At 41.6% G+C, this 15,599-nt stretch overlaps 2 long non-coding RNA genes across 2 annotated transcripts; both read left to right on the top strand.

The window, feature by feature from the left end:
• The first annotated feature begins 6,785 nt into the window (after window positions 1–6,785).
• On the top strand, window positions 6,786–8,186 carry LOC124682723. Its single transcript, XR_006996400.1, has 3 exons — window positions 6,786–7,161; window positions 7,446–7,930; window positions 8,096–8,186. It is a non-coding gene; the product is annotated as an uncharacterized LOC124682723 (long non-coding RNA).
• A 387-nt stretch (window positions 8,187–8,573) lies between these two features.
• Window positions 8,574–10,886, top strand: LOC124682722. Its single transcript, XR_006996399.1, has 3 exons — window positions 8,574–8,892; window positions 9,611–9,778; window positions 10,706–10,886. It is a non-coding gene; the product is annotated as an uncharacterized LOC124682722 (long non-coding RNA).
• The last annotated feature ends 4,713 nt before the right edge of the window (window positions 10,887–15,599 follow it).

The following is a 15,599-nucleotide window of genomic DNA, read 5'->3' as shown; positions in this document are numbered from 1 at the left end:
CGTTACTAGTGAGAAGAACGCTCGGTTCGGCCGTTTCTCTGCGGCCAGGCTCTTGCGAGCGCGAGGGGGGAATGTTGCATGCGTCAGGAAGAGTGGGAGACGCTGCGATGCCTCGAGAAAGCGCGCCATAAATCCCCTCACCTCCCCCTCCCCTCTCACTCTCTCCTGTTCTCACTCGCCCTCCCATGTCCCTTCTCTCTCCTCTCGCCAAAGGTGGATGTACTGCCGCTGGTATATCGAAGACCGCCGCAAGAAGGTTTGAAGATCCGGCATTCGGGGATGCCCTCTTCCTCGGTTCAAGCTCGCGTTCATAGACCCAATCTTCTCTGGTTCAAGCTCTGCTCGGCAAGGACATCCATGGCGGTAAGAACCGAATCCAATCTTTTAGGCTTCAATGTTCATAGATGTGCCGACCTAATTTATTTGATTAATGGATCAACAACCAAACCACCCATTTTATGAAAAAGAAGGAGTGTGGTGTTATTCAAATTCAAAGCGCTTTCGTAATTTTCAACCAGTTTTTGTGCTTCAATATAATTTCCCGGGGTTCTGCGATGTTCAATGTAGGATTATTTTGCACATCCATTCTAGATTTGTGTACTTAGCGGTTATATTGGGTAGTTCTTCCTTTTCTAGCATGGGTAGTGGCTTCCACTAGGTAGATTGGTGTTCGTGTAGTTGGTTTTCGCATCAATGATCATGCATGTATGTTCATTTGGCAAGATCTGGTTTTTACGTTCTTTGGTAGTCAGATTGGGGTTTACGATTCATGCCGATGATTAGACACTAGTGCTAAGCAACTGGAGAGATGTTTTTTTCAGAACCTAGTGCCGTGATCGAAATCCATTGTTAGATCATGCAATAGTTTCTGATCGAACATTGCATCCACTTGCTCGTGCTATGTATTATGAGGCCTTACTATACATGTTCCCGGCGATGATTATATGCTAGTAATAAACCCTAGTTTGTTCAGAATCGAGCCCAAGATAAACTGGATGATTTGAAGAATCAGGTAGCTTTGTTGAAGAATGTGCAGAGAACGGAAGCACAAATCTTGAGGTCTAGGAAGGAGGAGTGGGAGGGAGAAAGAGAAGCATTGAGGGGAGAAAAGGAGACACTTAAGGAACATAAGAAAAAGTTAGAGAATGTCGTATATGATCTCCTAAAACTAGGTTATGTAAACAAGGAAAAACTGAATAGGATTAGGGCTATTTGTGACGAATGATGAAAGATAAGCTGGCATGTAATGTAGATAATTAGCCTTTGTTTGCATTGTGAACCTTCTTTCTGTGTAATCTGTTGTATGATCCCAACTAGTATGATCTGTTGTTTGATATGTGAACTTGTTCCGATTTAACTTCACTGCTTTGGCCTATATATGATGTGTGAACCCAATGAGGCATGCCATGTTTTTGTCCAGTGATTTGAAGTGTCAACCAAATGACACCACATTTGATGTCCAACCTTGTAGAAAAGCACAAGCACTCCTATTCGCGCCTTGTACTCTGTTGAATAACATCAATTGTGGTGTTCAATGATTTGAGGCCTTATAGTTTTGCTTGCATCATGCTTCTCTAATAGCCAATGATTTGGTATGTGGCACAATGCAAGGCAAGGGGCTGTCCATAAACCTAGTCCTATGTGCAACAAGATTGCTTGTACACTAGACTTAGTTTACAGACAGTCCCTTTGCCTTGGGTGTTCATTGATATGAGGCCTTCTTTGTCATGTTAAATCATACTGTCATGTGAGGCTCAACCTGCATCCTTGCTCTTTTTATCATCACACACTTCTATTTGTGCTCATTCAAAATGCTTCTTGTTTTTGCAGTGCTCGAAGATGATGATGGGTGGACCGGTCAAGCTCTTTGGCGAGGGTTGTTCCAAGGAAGCTAGAGAAGGCAGCAATGGCAAGAATCCTAGGGGGAGGCCGGTCAAGGTTGGGCATTTCCATGACGACGATGGGCCAACCCACTTTACTAAAGTGGTGTTGTCTCTAGGGATGGAAATGCTCCCAATTTCAACAGGCTTCCGTCCTTAACCTTCGCACCGTCCCCTGGACGGTCATCCTCAAGACGAACACCGGTTGCTCCTGGATGGTGAAGTTGAGGGACATCAAAGGCACTGCATGCCTCGATCAAGGTTGCTCCTGATTTTCCATTGCTCATCAGGTAAAGATCGGCAACTTCATGACCTTCAAGATTCTTAGGGGCGACATCTTCAAGGTCTATAGGTGCTCGTAACATCATTCAACCCTTGCCATGATCGACGAGCGAAGAATGTGCTTGCTTTATGTCTGCTACTATGTTTAAATCCGTGTTGAATAATGGTTGCTATGTGTTGAACAATGTCTGCTACTCCGTGTTGAACAATGGCTGCTATGTGTTGAACAATGTTTGCTATGTTGATGCTCAAAAGGGGTAGTAACCACACCATTTGGGGAAGAGGTTATCACATTCCTCGTTTCGCACATAACCAAACACCATAGTAAGTTTCTTCCAAGCATAGCCTATCAATCGAACTGCCTACCGTTTCTCAAGCCGAGCCCAAGTACAATTGCTAGCATCCAAATGTAGTGCCAATGCTAGCCCAAGCCACGTTTCTACTCTACTAGCCAATTTGCATGTGACGGCACGAAAGGGGAAAACCTGGTGCGAGCAACCAATCGCGCCCTAAGATTTAGCTTTCTTTGGCTTGATATGCACCGGATATTAAGATGAATCCTTTAAACATAGGATAACATACATCATAGCTATTTGAGTTGAATATAATTATCCATACCCGGACCTATTAAATGCAAAGACAAAAATGTCCCTCCATCCTCAAATAAAACAAGTGGACATCTAGCTCTAAATTTTGTCCACAAAAGAGTGTACTCCTATCTTCCCAATGCACTTTAATTGCTTCTCTCTCATCGCACGGAAATCAAACCCAATAATATTGAGCACATATTCTCCTTGTTTTCTACATGCACTTTGCTCATTGGAGGTGAAAAAAACTAAAGATGAGAGATGGATCTTCCTAATATATCTTTTACTCTACTTTATAATTTATCTTGAAAAGCTCATGTAGACTTATTTGTCAAGTACTCAAGCCCCACAAGTTTTGCCCACGGAAAAGTTTGATAGGTAAACATTACGTGGACAGTCAACGTACCTGAAAACAAACAGCTGGTATTCGGTATTCTGCAAAAAAAAAATTCTTCATATGCCCAAACATTAATGCCGTTCAGGATTTGGTTAACAGTGTGGGGATCAAAAGAACTATAGAAAATAAAAAGAAAAAAACTTCGCAGACAACCAAGGACCAAAGAATACCCCATTCAGCTACCTGAAATAGTATGTTGGTGGAGTACCCGCAAGAACCACCCATAATGGTAACCTGGTAAATGGTACTAGATTTAGATGTGCGCCTTGGCGTACGATCTCGTGATACTCATGCCAATATTGCCTGTCTTCTATTTACGATGATATGCTGCTTCGGTTCCTCTCGATTCTCTATCTTCTTCTCCTTCTTTTCGGTTAATTTTTCGCTGCGATCTTTTGAATCTGTTAGTCTGCTTCTTCTGTTTCGGGTCGTGGGTGCCGTATTCGGCTGCCGGGACGTGGAGGTCGTCGTGGTTCCTCTTCTATTCCTCCCTCCATTGCGCAGGTGATGGCATTATTGGCTTGTCGCAAGATTTTTCTTATCTTGTCTTTTGAGTTTTGACTATGTTTCTTATTCTTTGCAGACGGATGACGATGTTGTGCCCGTGTGTGGGCACCGAGGTTAGTTTTCGTGGTCGTCGTGGTTCCTCTGCGTTTTCTCTCTCCGATGCACAGGTGGCCGGTGATCGCATTGTTTTGGCACGTGATATCCTTCTACAGACTATGTTCCCTTGCTCTTTGCAGACGGACGACTCTCCTGTTTTCGTGCATGGGCGTTGTGGTCGGCAACCGGTTCCTTCGGCGCGTGCTTCGCGCCATGGCGCGTCCATGCCAGCCACGATGGACTGAGATCCAGTATCTTGCCTCTGTCAAGGCACCAATGGACAGTGTGGTGCCTTGCTCCCTTTTATTGGTTGTTGGATCAACAATCTATGGCTGGATGAACATGAATAGTTGACAGCTGCAACACATTGCTTCTTCCAAGGTTCTTCTTCGATGAGCTCAACCACGTGGATGGCCTTCTCGCCTCCGCGATCTTCCGCCAGCATGGCGGTATACCTCCAACCTCCAGATCGGAGGCTCTTCTTCCTAGCTGCTGGAGCTCGCACCTTGCTCCCACCAAGTGGTTCGTCCTCGGTGGTTTCGAGGTGTCCAGCGGTGACGAAGCTACGCTATAAAAGGGTGTTCAGGCCCTTGCGCCCTGTTCCTCGGCGGTGATGCCTTGAGGACGCCGACGTCTGGTGGCGGAGGCACCCAAAGGACTCGATTGCGTTCCCATTCTTAGTTCTAGGGTGTTTTTAATAATTTGGCGGGCCTTATCTTCAAATTACTGGTTCTTCGGAGCGAGTGTTGTAAAAGGGCCTATCTGCAAATTTGTAACCTGTCACGTGATTTAATAGATGTTCTTCTAGGGTCTTCCTGACCCCTTCTTTGTGCAAAAAAAAAGTCCAGTTAACTGGTGGCTTCATGGGTAAACTGAACTCAAGTAATAACAACCCAATGTTAGTTTTTTATGAAAACTAATTTGCACATGTGAAAATATATATCTGAAACTAATTATATAATCTATCTAAAAACGTAAATTGGTAAGATCGAACTCTAAAATACAATCATTACTACACTACTATTGCTGAGATTGAAAATTCTCTCATTTGCACATGAGCAATAACGTGGGCAGTTCACCTATGCCCATGCTTGGCTTGCACATATACCTTTATTTCACATTGGGTCTATGATTTTGCTTTGATCTCCATGGTGTGAAGCTCAACCTGGAACTTTGAGAGTACAAGCAATGCACGTAGGTTTTTTTTTTGAACAAGATTAGGGTGCTGAGCACCCTAGATTTCATTACTCGTAGACATTGAGCTGTTACAATCATTGGCCCTGCCAATCTTAGTCTGTTTATTGCTACAGAGACAGGGCACGAAAAAGCTGCATGAGTAGAATTGCTATAAGAGCAAAGAGGCGAAACTCTAGGTAGAGTTTTTGCCTTTATGGGCAATGACATTCATAGATCTGTTTATATGGAAGATTTTTGGTCTAAGCAGTTGCATAATTTCCTGAAATTGGACGGCTTGCCTCCTGATCTCCCACGGAACATTTGGATCTGCTCCTCCACGTGCCTGTACTGCTTTTGCTAGTCCCAGATTATCTGTGAAGAAATAAGCATCCTGCAAGAGAAGAGAAGAAGCAATGTTGGCCGCTATAAGAAGACCTTCCGCCTCCGCCTGCAATGGTGTATGAAGGTTACAGAAATATTTTCAGTCCCTGTGCTCACTTGCATGGACATTTTATCTTGTTCTCTAATATATCTGATGCATAAAAAGTAGCATGCAACCTCTTTGTTTGATTGTTTTCTTATCGGTGATTTTCCTTCTGTTTTATTTTATATAGGCATGCTTATGTCTGTTGTTCCTGTCGTACTACTCCAGCCGCTGGACCCACCAGCACTTCCAAGTTGCCGGCAGACGATGAACAATCTGCAAGAGTTGAACTGCCAGACACACCCACACTGGCAAAGGGCATCGTCGACGAAGCTGATAGAGGTACTTAGCAAGTAGCAAATCTCTTTATTGCCTTAATTGAAATGCTAACAACTACTTTCTACGTGCATTTCTACCGGAACACAACATCCACAAAAGAAAGCAAGAAAAAGGGATCAAGCACAGTCAACCAAAAAAACTAACCCTTTAGAACACCAGCACAACAACACTCTTAATTATATACATATTGAGAACAAGCAAGTGCGTGGGTGCTTGGCCTATGCCAGAGCGCTCCACGATACTCACCTGGTGCTCGCTCGTTGGGGAGAAAAGGGCCGGTCCGCGCCGTCCGATCAGGAAACGAACCCGCGTCGATCTGAGACGTTCCTTTCTCAAACAAAACTGCTGAAGAAAACCCTAGCGATCCGGCTCGCTCGCCCGCTCGTGCCCCCCTTCCCCTTCCGAAAAGAGAACTCTCAAGAGGAGAGGCTCAACCCGCGTCCACGAAACCCCGGCGGCGGCGGCGGCGCCGGTGCAGGTAGGCCCCTCCTCCTTCGTGCTTCCTCCTCCTCCCTGGAATCTTCCTCCTTGCCATCCTCTGTGATTTCTTCCCTAGGCCGTTCCTCCCCTGCAGCCTTACCTAACCCTAGATCGACGGGGCTGCTGTCATCTCATCTCCTCTTCCTACAGGCGACGGGAGAAGTAGTGAAGACCTTGGCCTGCTGCTCCGTCGACGATCAAGAATGGAAAAAAGAAGGCCGCCTCTGGTGTGGATGGATTCGGCGATTCGATGGACGACGCCACATCACAGTATGTTTTCTTATCCTCTTTCCTCATCATCTTCGACCACATCTTCATCCTCCATGCCTCCCTTTGTTGTGCTTATATTTGTTGTATCTTCATTCTGGCCAGAAATATGGTAATGTTCTTTTGCAGGCTAGATTTTCTTTTAATATTCTGCTTGATGAAATGAAATCATTTTATTTTTAGCTCTATGTGATTGAAAAGTATACTGGGTTAGATTCAATTTATATTGTTAATGTTTTTGTGGTAGAAAAACTAAGATGCATATATATTCTTGGATAAACTTTTCAGTATGTTATTAGCTTTCAGAAATTCGATTACTTCAGTAATAAGAGATTTCACTCTTAAAATGCAATACGAGATTTGCATGAAAGGACAATTTCTTATGGTTCAGGCTAACATATTGTTTGCTACTTGGCATAGGTATGCTCTGTTTATATAAAGTAAATACCTTAAAGGTCTGATTCAAATGGAGGTTCCTGGTTTGGTTTTGCACTTTTCTTCATGTTAGCAATTTTGTTGTTTTGCATCAACTATTTCTTTCTATGTAAGATGCCAGTTTTAATGATGATATCCGAGCTATTTGTTTGAATGGAATGTTTCTCTCATTCTCCAGGCTGACGGGTGTTTGTCAAAACTTAAAAGCAGCTTGATCATGTTTAAGTTGCCTTTCTAAATTGGCTTTCACATGTACGGCAGCATCATCATAGGAATTAGTCCTCAACCAAGGTATTTTACCTGTTCCACTCTATGTATAGTGGATTTTGTGGTCTAAGGTCACCCACGTATCCATTAGAGGGTATGCGATTGATTATCAATGGTTATTATATACTATTACTCAAGAGATTGAAGCTTTAACATTCATCGCCAACCTTTCTAATCCTCCAGAAATTGTATACTACTCAGGAAAGATTGATAATCAATGAATACTATATACTACTCATGAGAAATTATGCCTACATTGATTTTCTGAATGTATGTATGCCACTGACTCTTGTCATTGTGTTCTCGAGGGATTTATGGATGATCACGATATATATGCCCAGGAGGCCATGGAGTTGCGGAGATGACGGTGACGTGCGGTGGCAGGGACGGGACATCGCCGCCTGCCGCGCCTGAGTCGGGGCTGACACGGCGGTGGTCAAGGGACTCCTGGATGGCCACTTTCTCCGCTGGGGTTGAGATCAAGCCGGCTATGTACTTCACCTACCTACATAAGAATCTCTCAGCACGGATGAGTTATTTGCGATCTATTCATAGCATACCTGCTCTGTTCCAAACCTGCGCTTACTTGGCATATGCAAACAGCTATATAATTCCACCTAATAACATTTTGGGATCTAGACATTTACCACATGGATAATCAGATCTAGAATCCTGCTAGGAGGACATGACGAGGATGGGGATGAGTTGAAGGCAGCGGATTCTCCATTGCTTTGGCCCCATGTTGTAGGGTAAAATGTAATTATTCTCTAAGTGCCTCGGAGAATGACTCGAGGTAGTTTTTTTTGTCTTGTTTCCCACGTGCCTTCACTTGTCTCAATTTGAATTTGTTTGCCTTGGAACATAACTTTTTGCAGCTTAATGTCTTCAGTTAAAATGTAGTTCTTGTCTCTTAAAAGTTTCTAAGCAATAAGTTTTCTCTGTATCATTTTCAATGTAGGGGTACAGAAGGTGAAGTAAGTACCACACATGCCTCCATAGCTATGATACTAAAAGAGAGTATGCCAGTTACTGTGAGGAATTAGCCAAGCAAACTCAAGGTATGCACCACTGATCATGTTGTGGAAGTCTTTTTATTTTGTAAAATGCTTTGAATTTTCTTTGGACGGCATTTCTCTAGAAACAGTGGATGAAACCTTATGTACTCACCGGTCATCTTCCAAGGTAGGTTTATGCCATATGAAAATATTGGAATGACACTATTGTATATATATCTTGTAGTGCCCTCATAATTTTGTTGTTGTTCAGTGGGGTAAAATATCTTCCTAACGATCTTGACAAGCAATTAAGATTGCTGCTACTTGCTTTCACAAGATCCATTGTGTTTAGCTTTAAATAGATACTATATTACTATCTAGGATCCATCAGATACATCAATTTATTGTAGCTTACAATGGTTACTATGTTGTATACTAATATTTGCAATATTTTGATTCAGGAGTGTAATGGTGTTGATTTTGAGATTTGGTAGGAGGGTGCTCAGGGAATGGTTAGTACTTTGCAATGCACACCCATCTTACGCACACTTAAATTTCTGAGGGTGATTCCATGTTTTTTACTTTTTACACACACTGCATATTGTGCTTACCGATGCATGATGTTTCCCTTGATTAATGTTCAGAAGAGTCTCAAATATGTGTTGGAGGAAGTTTATAATCTCAATAGGTTTCCTCATCCCACCCTATGATGAAAGATGCACTAGAGTTTTACGACACCATGAAGATGGTGAGAGAGGAGGTGGGTTGTTTTGGTTTGTACATAATTTTCAACTGTAACTAAATATCTTACATTTTGGATATTTCCTGACCTCTTCAATTTTATCTCCCTTTCGTTCCATTCATGGACGACAACCATTATCCCGGAAGAAAGTAAGGTCTTTTGTATGTGAGATGCAAGTGGAATCCATCTGAATCTTATCTTATATTTGGCTGTTATCTTGTCTGCTTGCATTCAGGTTAAATAGGTTAAAGCTATATCAGTTCTGATGTATCATTTGACTAGGAGGGGGATTTTAGATAGCATTGTAAGAATGTGATTAATTATTATAAGGCCAAATGCAGTTTGTTGTGAACAAAAAGGAATGCAACCTTGCAAAAAAAGTAAGGATCATGCAATATTATGGTGGGATGGTTATGTCAGATTAGTAGCCACATTTAGCTCTGTAGTTAGTAGTATGTATGTGATGGATCCTATAGCAGATTTGTTGGTCGTACCTCTGTAATTTCAATGGCAATTAATTTATTCTGAAATCAATGTCGTTTATGCCCTTTCAAATTGGTTCATCGAGATTATTCTTACAGATTTGTGTTTATATTCAGGCCATAAAGTTTCCTATCTATCTAAATTTGTTTGGCCAGTAATATTGAAACCCCTAGCTATGCTAATTTTTATACTTGTTGATAGCAGCATTAGTATTTTAGTATAGGCTCATACGTTGTATATGTCTTATTTGCAGGTGTATTCACCTAATCTGGTGCATCACCTGCTATATATGGATTAATCTTGCACAAGCCTCCTCTTATTATATGATTTAACACTTTGGTTCTTGTACATTTGAAAACCATTGTTTGTCCTTACAAATGCGGTGAAGCTGTAGAGGAGAAGAAGGACCACCAGTTTGCAGGTACTATGACTAGCATTCTTGTATAGTGTAGTTACCTTCATATGGTAAATCTCAAGATATATTTTAAGCACTGAGTTTTTCTTGGCTGAGGTAGCCAATTAGTGTTTCCCATACATGACTTCATCTCTTACATGTGATTTTTACCTGTTGAGATATTTTTGCTTGTTGCTGTGTATGCTCATTTTTCTGTCAGTTCATCCTATCATACTCGGTTGAGAGAGAAGTTGTGGTCAACTTTAACTGGAGCATGCATAACAGTTTTCTTATAATACACCTCTTTGGAAATCTGCAGGAAGATGAGTTTTACCTTTTGTAGTTAAACAAAAGTGCTAGGCCTACAAGGTTCATAACATGTTATCTTACCCTTCTATTTTTGTGCTGCTGCAGTTTTATATTTTAACTTGCAAGACAATTATTTATCAATCTTCAAGCTCATTTAAAGCTAGGGCTAATGTCCACATAAATATCAAGTTCTTATCATTCTCGAAATGATTGATTTTGAACTAACTTTATTTTATTTTATTTTATGATATGCTAAGAGGTGGAGTTTCGGTAATTTTTCTAGGATATGAACCGTCTCTTACAATAAGGAATCAACTTAAAACATTTTTGTTTTACGTTCTGCATAAACAATATCTATCTTTCTGTTTCTGATACAGTTACCACATTGTTACAACTAATTAACTATGAGGGCTTTCCACTTTATAAAAGATCTATGCATTCAGATTTATGCAAACAATTGATACTAATGAATTCTGAACATTCTTATTTAACCTTCTCTTTTTTATCTGATTAAATAAGGGTTTTCAGATGCATTTTTCATGTCAAATCCTCTAAACTTTATAATCTTGCTTTACCCATTGAAAGGCTTTCATTGTTCTTCCTAGGCAATGTAAGTTAATGCTCTTGAAACTCTTTCTGATGCAGATTAAACCACATCAGACCCTAGGTATCACCATCCTCATAGACTGGGTATGAACTAGCAAGGAATTTTCAATAACATCCCTAAGGAAGCTGCGAGGATTAAAGATTGCCAAGAAATTCCAGTTGGTCATATATCTATGTGTCTCCTTTGAAAATTTAATAAATGCATATCTCTTTAGGCTTTTGATTCTGCCTTGGATGAGTTTGTTGCATGCTATCTTCTATTGATTATGTTACTTGTGAGATAAAGTAAACTCCAAGTTGAAATAACTGTCATGAGGAAATATCATTCATTACTTTGAAATGGCAGCGTGCATGTATTGAATCATTTGGTGTGCTTATTTAGCCTTAAAGAACTTCCAGTGATACTGTGAACCATTGGTTGAATGAAGCATTAAATCATAACATATGTTGAACGTTACAATGACACCATGCATACCAAATATTGGGTCGCAGATGACCAGCGAGGAGGCGCCCCAAGGGGCGCCCCAACTACTAGTACAAACAACTTACAAGTCACCTGCCTTCACAGTGCGGCCCAAGGCAAAAAAAAAAAAAAAAAAAAAAGTGAACAAGGAGCTATTTCCGCCTGGAAGGGCAAATAATTTCACAGGGTATCGGGCAACACACTGCCTCCAAAATTTGTTCAGTCCGCTCCAGTCACATGTAGCAGAACAGGGGCAGAGCCAATGCAGCGGTCCACTCACCAGCTTGTGTATAATTAGCTTAGGCACTAGAAGTCATATGTAATGGTACTGTAACATTATGCACCAAACCTCCAGAATTCTTCAACGTTCTGTATAGTTATATCATCTTTCTCAGCTATCAAAGTTGTGTTCTGTAACATCCAAATTTTAAAACAAAGAAGAAATACAAAATTCCTTTTTCCAAAAATTGGAACCAACAAAAACTTTATTTTAGTTCTATAATATGCATAGTGCTCATGCCTAAATGTTGTGAGTTTTGCTATGATGCTTGTGTGAAGTATTTTGAAATGATCTTAAACCCTAAACCTTGCTCTTTGGAGTCAAAAAGAAACAAAGCCAAAAGAAAAATAAATAAAAGAAAAAGCTCATGTGAGCTTATGGCCATTTTTACAAATAATGGCCTATGCCATATTCACTTTACCCAAATGGTGAAACCCTCCATCAACCCAACCTAACATCAAATGAACCCAAAACAATGATCATGTGGATCTAAGAAAAACAAAAATAAAAATAAAATAAAATAAAAATAGCAACACATATGAGGCTATGGCCACTTTTGCAAATCTTTAACCTAGGCCATTTTGAATTGTGTCAATGGTTTGGAAATGTTACTAAACTAATAAGAATCACTTTTGAATCAAAGAAACACAAATCAAATAAAAAGAAAAATCAAATTTAAGTTACATGTGATAATGGTCAAATCTGCCATTGTTAATATGATACCCACTTTGAGCCTTTGTATTAAGAAATTCTTAAACCAAACCCTCCCAACTCTTTTCTCCTCATCCAAGAGCACATCAAAGTGAACACTTTTTGTGTTGACCAACCTTGCTGACTCTGTATCAATTGATTAATGTAAGCATGCCAAGTGGCAACATTGAAACAGAAAATAGATCATACACATTTTGGATTTTCACAAAACCACTCAAAGTTGCAAACCAACACCACCACAAGGTGCCAAACATTATTTGAGACACACCCATAAAATTTTGTGCCAAAATTCCAAATTAAGTTTCTTTCGGCCATTTTCACAAACACCTGGTGTGCACAATCTGGATTTGGCAAGACATGCTACAACCCAATGGATTCTTGACTAAACCAGAGATGATTTGTGATCATTATTGTACTTGTACCTCCTCTGGATCAAGCCATGTCTTTGCAACCACTATTCACTGAGAGAAATGATCATGCCATGTCCATGCCGTGTACCTTGCCACTCACCATGTCAACCCCCTCTCCTCTCCCATCTAGCTTGCATCAGCTTGTCCCTGACACTCACCTCACTCCACTGATCACGTTGGTGCACACCCTCGACGCAGGAGAGGCCAGCATTGGCCAGAACGCGACGCGCCCAGGACGCCCAGACCATGCCAGAGCACGCACAGACACGCCACTGGACGTGCCAGAGCACTGCGTCGCCTCGTCGCGTCAGTCCTCCGTTTGACCTCCGCGCTCGCACGCGCACTCGCCGCGACACCAGCTAGCCGCCAGACAAGCTCCCTCTCGCTCCCAGGCCCTGTCACCGTCGCCATCGTCACCGTCCTCCGCCGCAGTACTGCACGGACTTGGACGTCGCCCGAGCCATCCCGTCCCCCCTGCTGCGCAGTGACGCGCGTGATGATCACCAAGCCATGCTGCATCGTCCTCACACCTCGCCTTGCCCCTTCGCAACCCGTAGCGCCATCTCCACCATCGCCATGCCCGTGCACCCGCAGCACCCCTCGCTGCTATAAATAGAGGCAACCCCAGCACCAACTCCTCACACCACTCGCCTCCTCTCATCTCCTTAAGCCTCCTCGAGCTCAGCCACCTCCCAATTTCACCCGTAGCGTGCCAATCGATCGCCGGAGCAGGAGCAGAAGGCGCCGTCGATTTCGTCCATCCCCGAAGCTGCCGCGACCACCGTTGGCTTCCTCATCATTCGCAACATCACCCTACCTCGTCACCAACCATCACCGGAGCCCAGGTGAGCCGCCGACCCCCTGCTGCTCGCCGCCAGTGAGGTTGCGCTCGCCGTCGACGACGACGAGCGTGAGCCGTTCGATCGTCGTCTAATCATGCGGCTCCCATTAGAACTTACCGTTTCGCTATTAAGACCCGCTGACAGTGGGGGCCACTGTCAGGCGCCTGCGTGTGCGAGACACACTGCTGGGCCAGCCTTCTCCCTTTTCTCTCTCGCTGGCCCATGTTCGTTTCCCGCCAAGCCCAATCATTTGAATTCGGACTAATTCTTTTAGCTGAAATTCTTTACTGGTGCTTGATTCAAAATTAAATAAAACAAATTCTACTGATCCAAATTTGATGAATTTTATATTGTTGGAAAGCTTGTGAAATTACCTAGCAAACCCCACTGGTCTCAACCATAGATTTGTTGTAGAACTCATGTAGTAAAATTAACAAGGCAGTAGGTTTTCAAATTTCAAACAATTATTAAAAATCAACCATAATGAATTTTGAGGTGATTCCAACTCTCATAATTCACATTTCAAAAACTCTAATTGTTTATGCAAAAATATGCCATGGTTGCTTCATATGATCATGGGCTGGATTCAAAATAATGGCTATGTAGTCATTTCTAGCTCATTTAAACTATTTCAAAAATAGTATTTAAATTCTATGAGATGTAGCATCTCATTTAAATCATTGTCCTAAGGAATTCAATATGAGGTAATAACCTTAGTCTTTAGAATTTCATATTTAATTACTTTGTGAAATTAAATTGTCCAAGTAGTATTTAAATTGTATGAGATATAGTATCTCATTTAAATCAATTTCTCAAATGGATAAATATGAAGTGTTGACTTTGGTCAACATGATCTCATCCTTATTATTTGAGGATATTAAATCTTAGTAATATTCAATGAGAGGAAATTATTTCTCAGAGGAAACAAATAGAAACTCTAATAAATATTTTCAATGAGAGGAAATTATTTTTCTTAAAAAGAAAACAAAGTCAACCACCATGTTAATAAGGATGTGATACTAGATTAGTTTGTGTGAACCATTTGTGTGTCTGGTCTAGCACTTAAGATTTGTTTGGTGATTGTTACTTCCTATTCGTTTATAGACGCTAGTACCGAAGGCTACGAGGAAGAGGAAGTCTTCTACGAAGAAGAAGAATAAGAACACTTTGATCAGTACACCAACCAAGGCAAGCTATACTCTTGCAAGCTACCCTAAGGCAAAGCTCTACTAGAGCAAGGCACCATTACACTATTACCTTATGTTTAATGATCCAATCCCAAGTTTTTATTCTTGCAAGCTTTTACTTTGATTATCAAAGCTTACATTTATAGTTAATTTTGGTCTAAGTATAGAGTACTACAAGAGCATCAAAGTTAGCCTAGAAAGCTACAAGCTAGTTAGCACCCCTCATGACTAGTTGCTAGTGCTAAAACTAAAATTGACTACTCTAGATGGGAACATGTGAAATCAAATGACTTTGAAAACCTTGGAATGATGAGTCATTCTATTGAAAGATTTTGAAGCTGAATATGACTTGTGAATGACATGGTGACCTTTACAAAAACTGATGGTTGGGTTCGGATGCGATACCATTCCAATTTTAAGTACCCCGCAATACCTGAATCTGGGTAGGGCTTAACTAGAAACTTATGTATTTTAGTATGGGTTCCCTCTAACAAGCATCATAGGAGTTATGCCGAGGTTGCCTCCGTTGAAAGTGAAATGACGTGAAATGAGGTGAATGTCCTACCCAAGCCCTGTGCAGTCCCCAGGATGGCGGTTTGCCATGGCTGGGAGGCCAAGCTCATGGGGAGAGGTGCCTATACTAGGGTATGAAAGTGAAAGGTTATGGTTGGTAGTCCGCACACTGAGTGTGATAAATCAGGGCCAGTTACCCCTGACGGATTATTGCAACTGTTGTGGCAAAAGTGTGCGACCTCTGCAGAGTGTAAAACTATTCGAATAGTCGCGTCCGCGGTCATGGACAGTTGGAAAGGCTATACTGTTCCGTCATCAGAACTTTTCAAAAATGTGACTGGTGACTTGTGACTTTAACTTGAAAGGTAAATTTTACTTGATCACAACAGAGTTGTGGGAATGACACTAATGTTCCCACTTGAGTTCGTTAGGCACATAAAGAGTCTTTTACTACTAAGTGCTTATGAAATAAAACTGGCTTTATGCAAATGAACCTAGAGCTTAGAACCCCCTTACTATAGTTGATA

The sequence above is a fragment of the Lolium rigidum genome, chromosome 1 (assembly GCF_022539505.1).
Source record: "Lolium rigidum isolate FL_2022 chromosome 1, APGP_CSIRO_Lrig_0.1, whole genome shotgun sequence".
Taxonomy (NCBI): domain Eukaryota; kingdom Viridiplantae; phylum Streptophyta; class Magnoliopsida; order Poales; family Poaceae; genus Lolium; species Lolium rigidum.
Note: the sequence above shows the minus strand (reverse complement) of the source record. Positions and strands in the feature narration are given on the sequence as shown.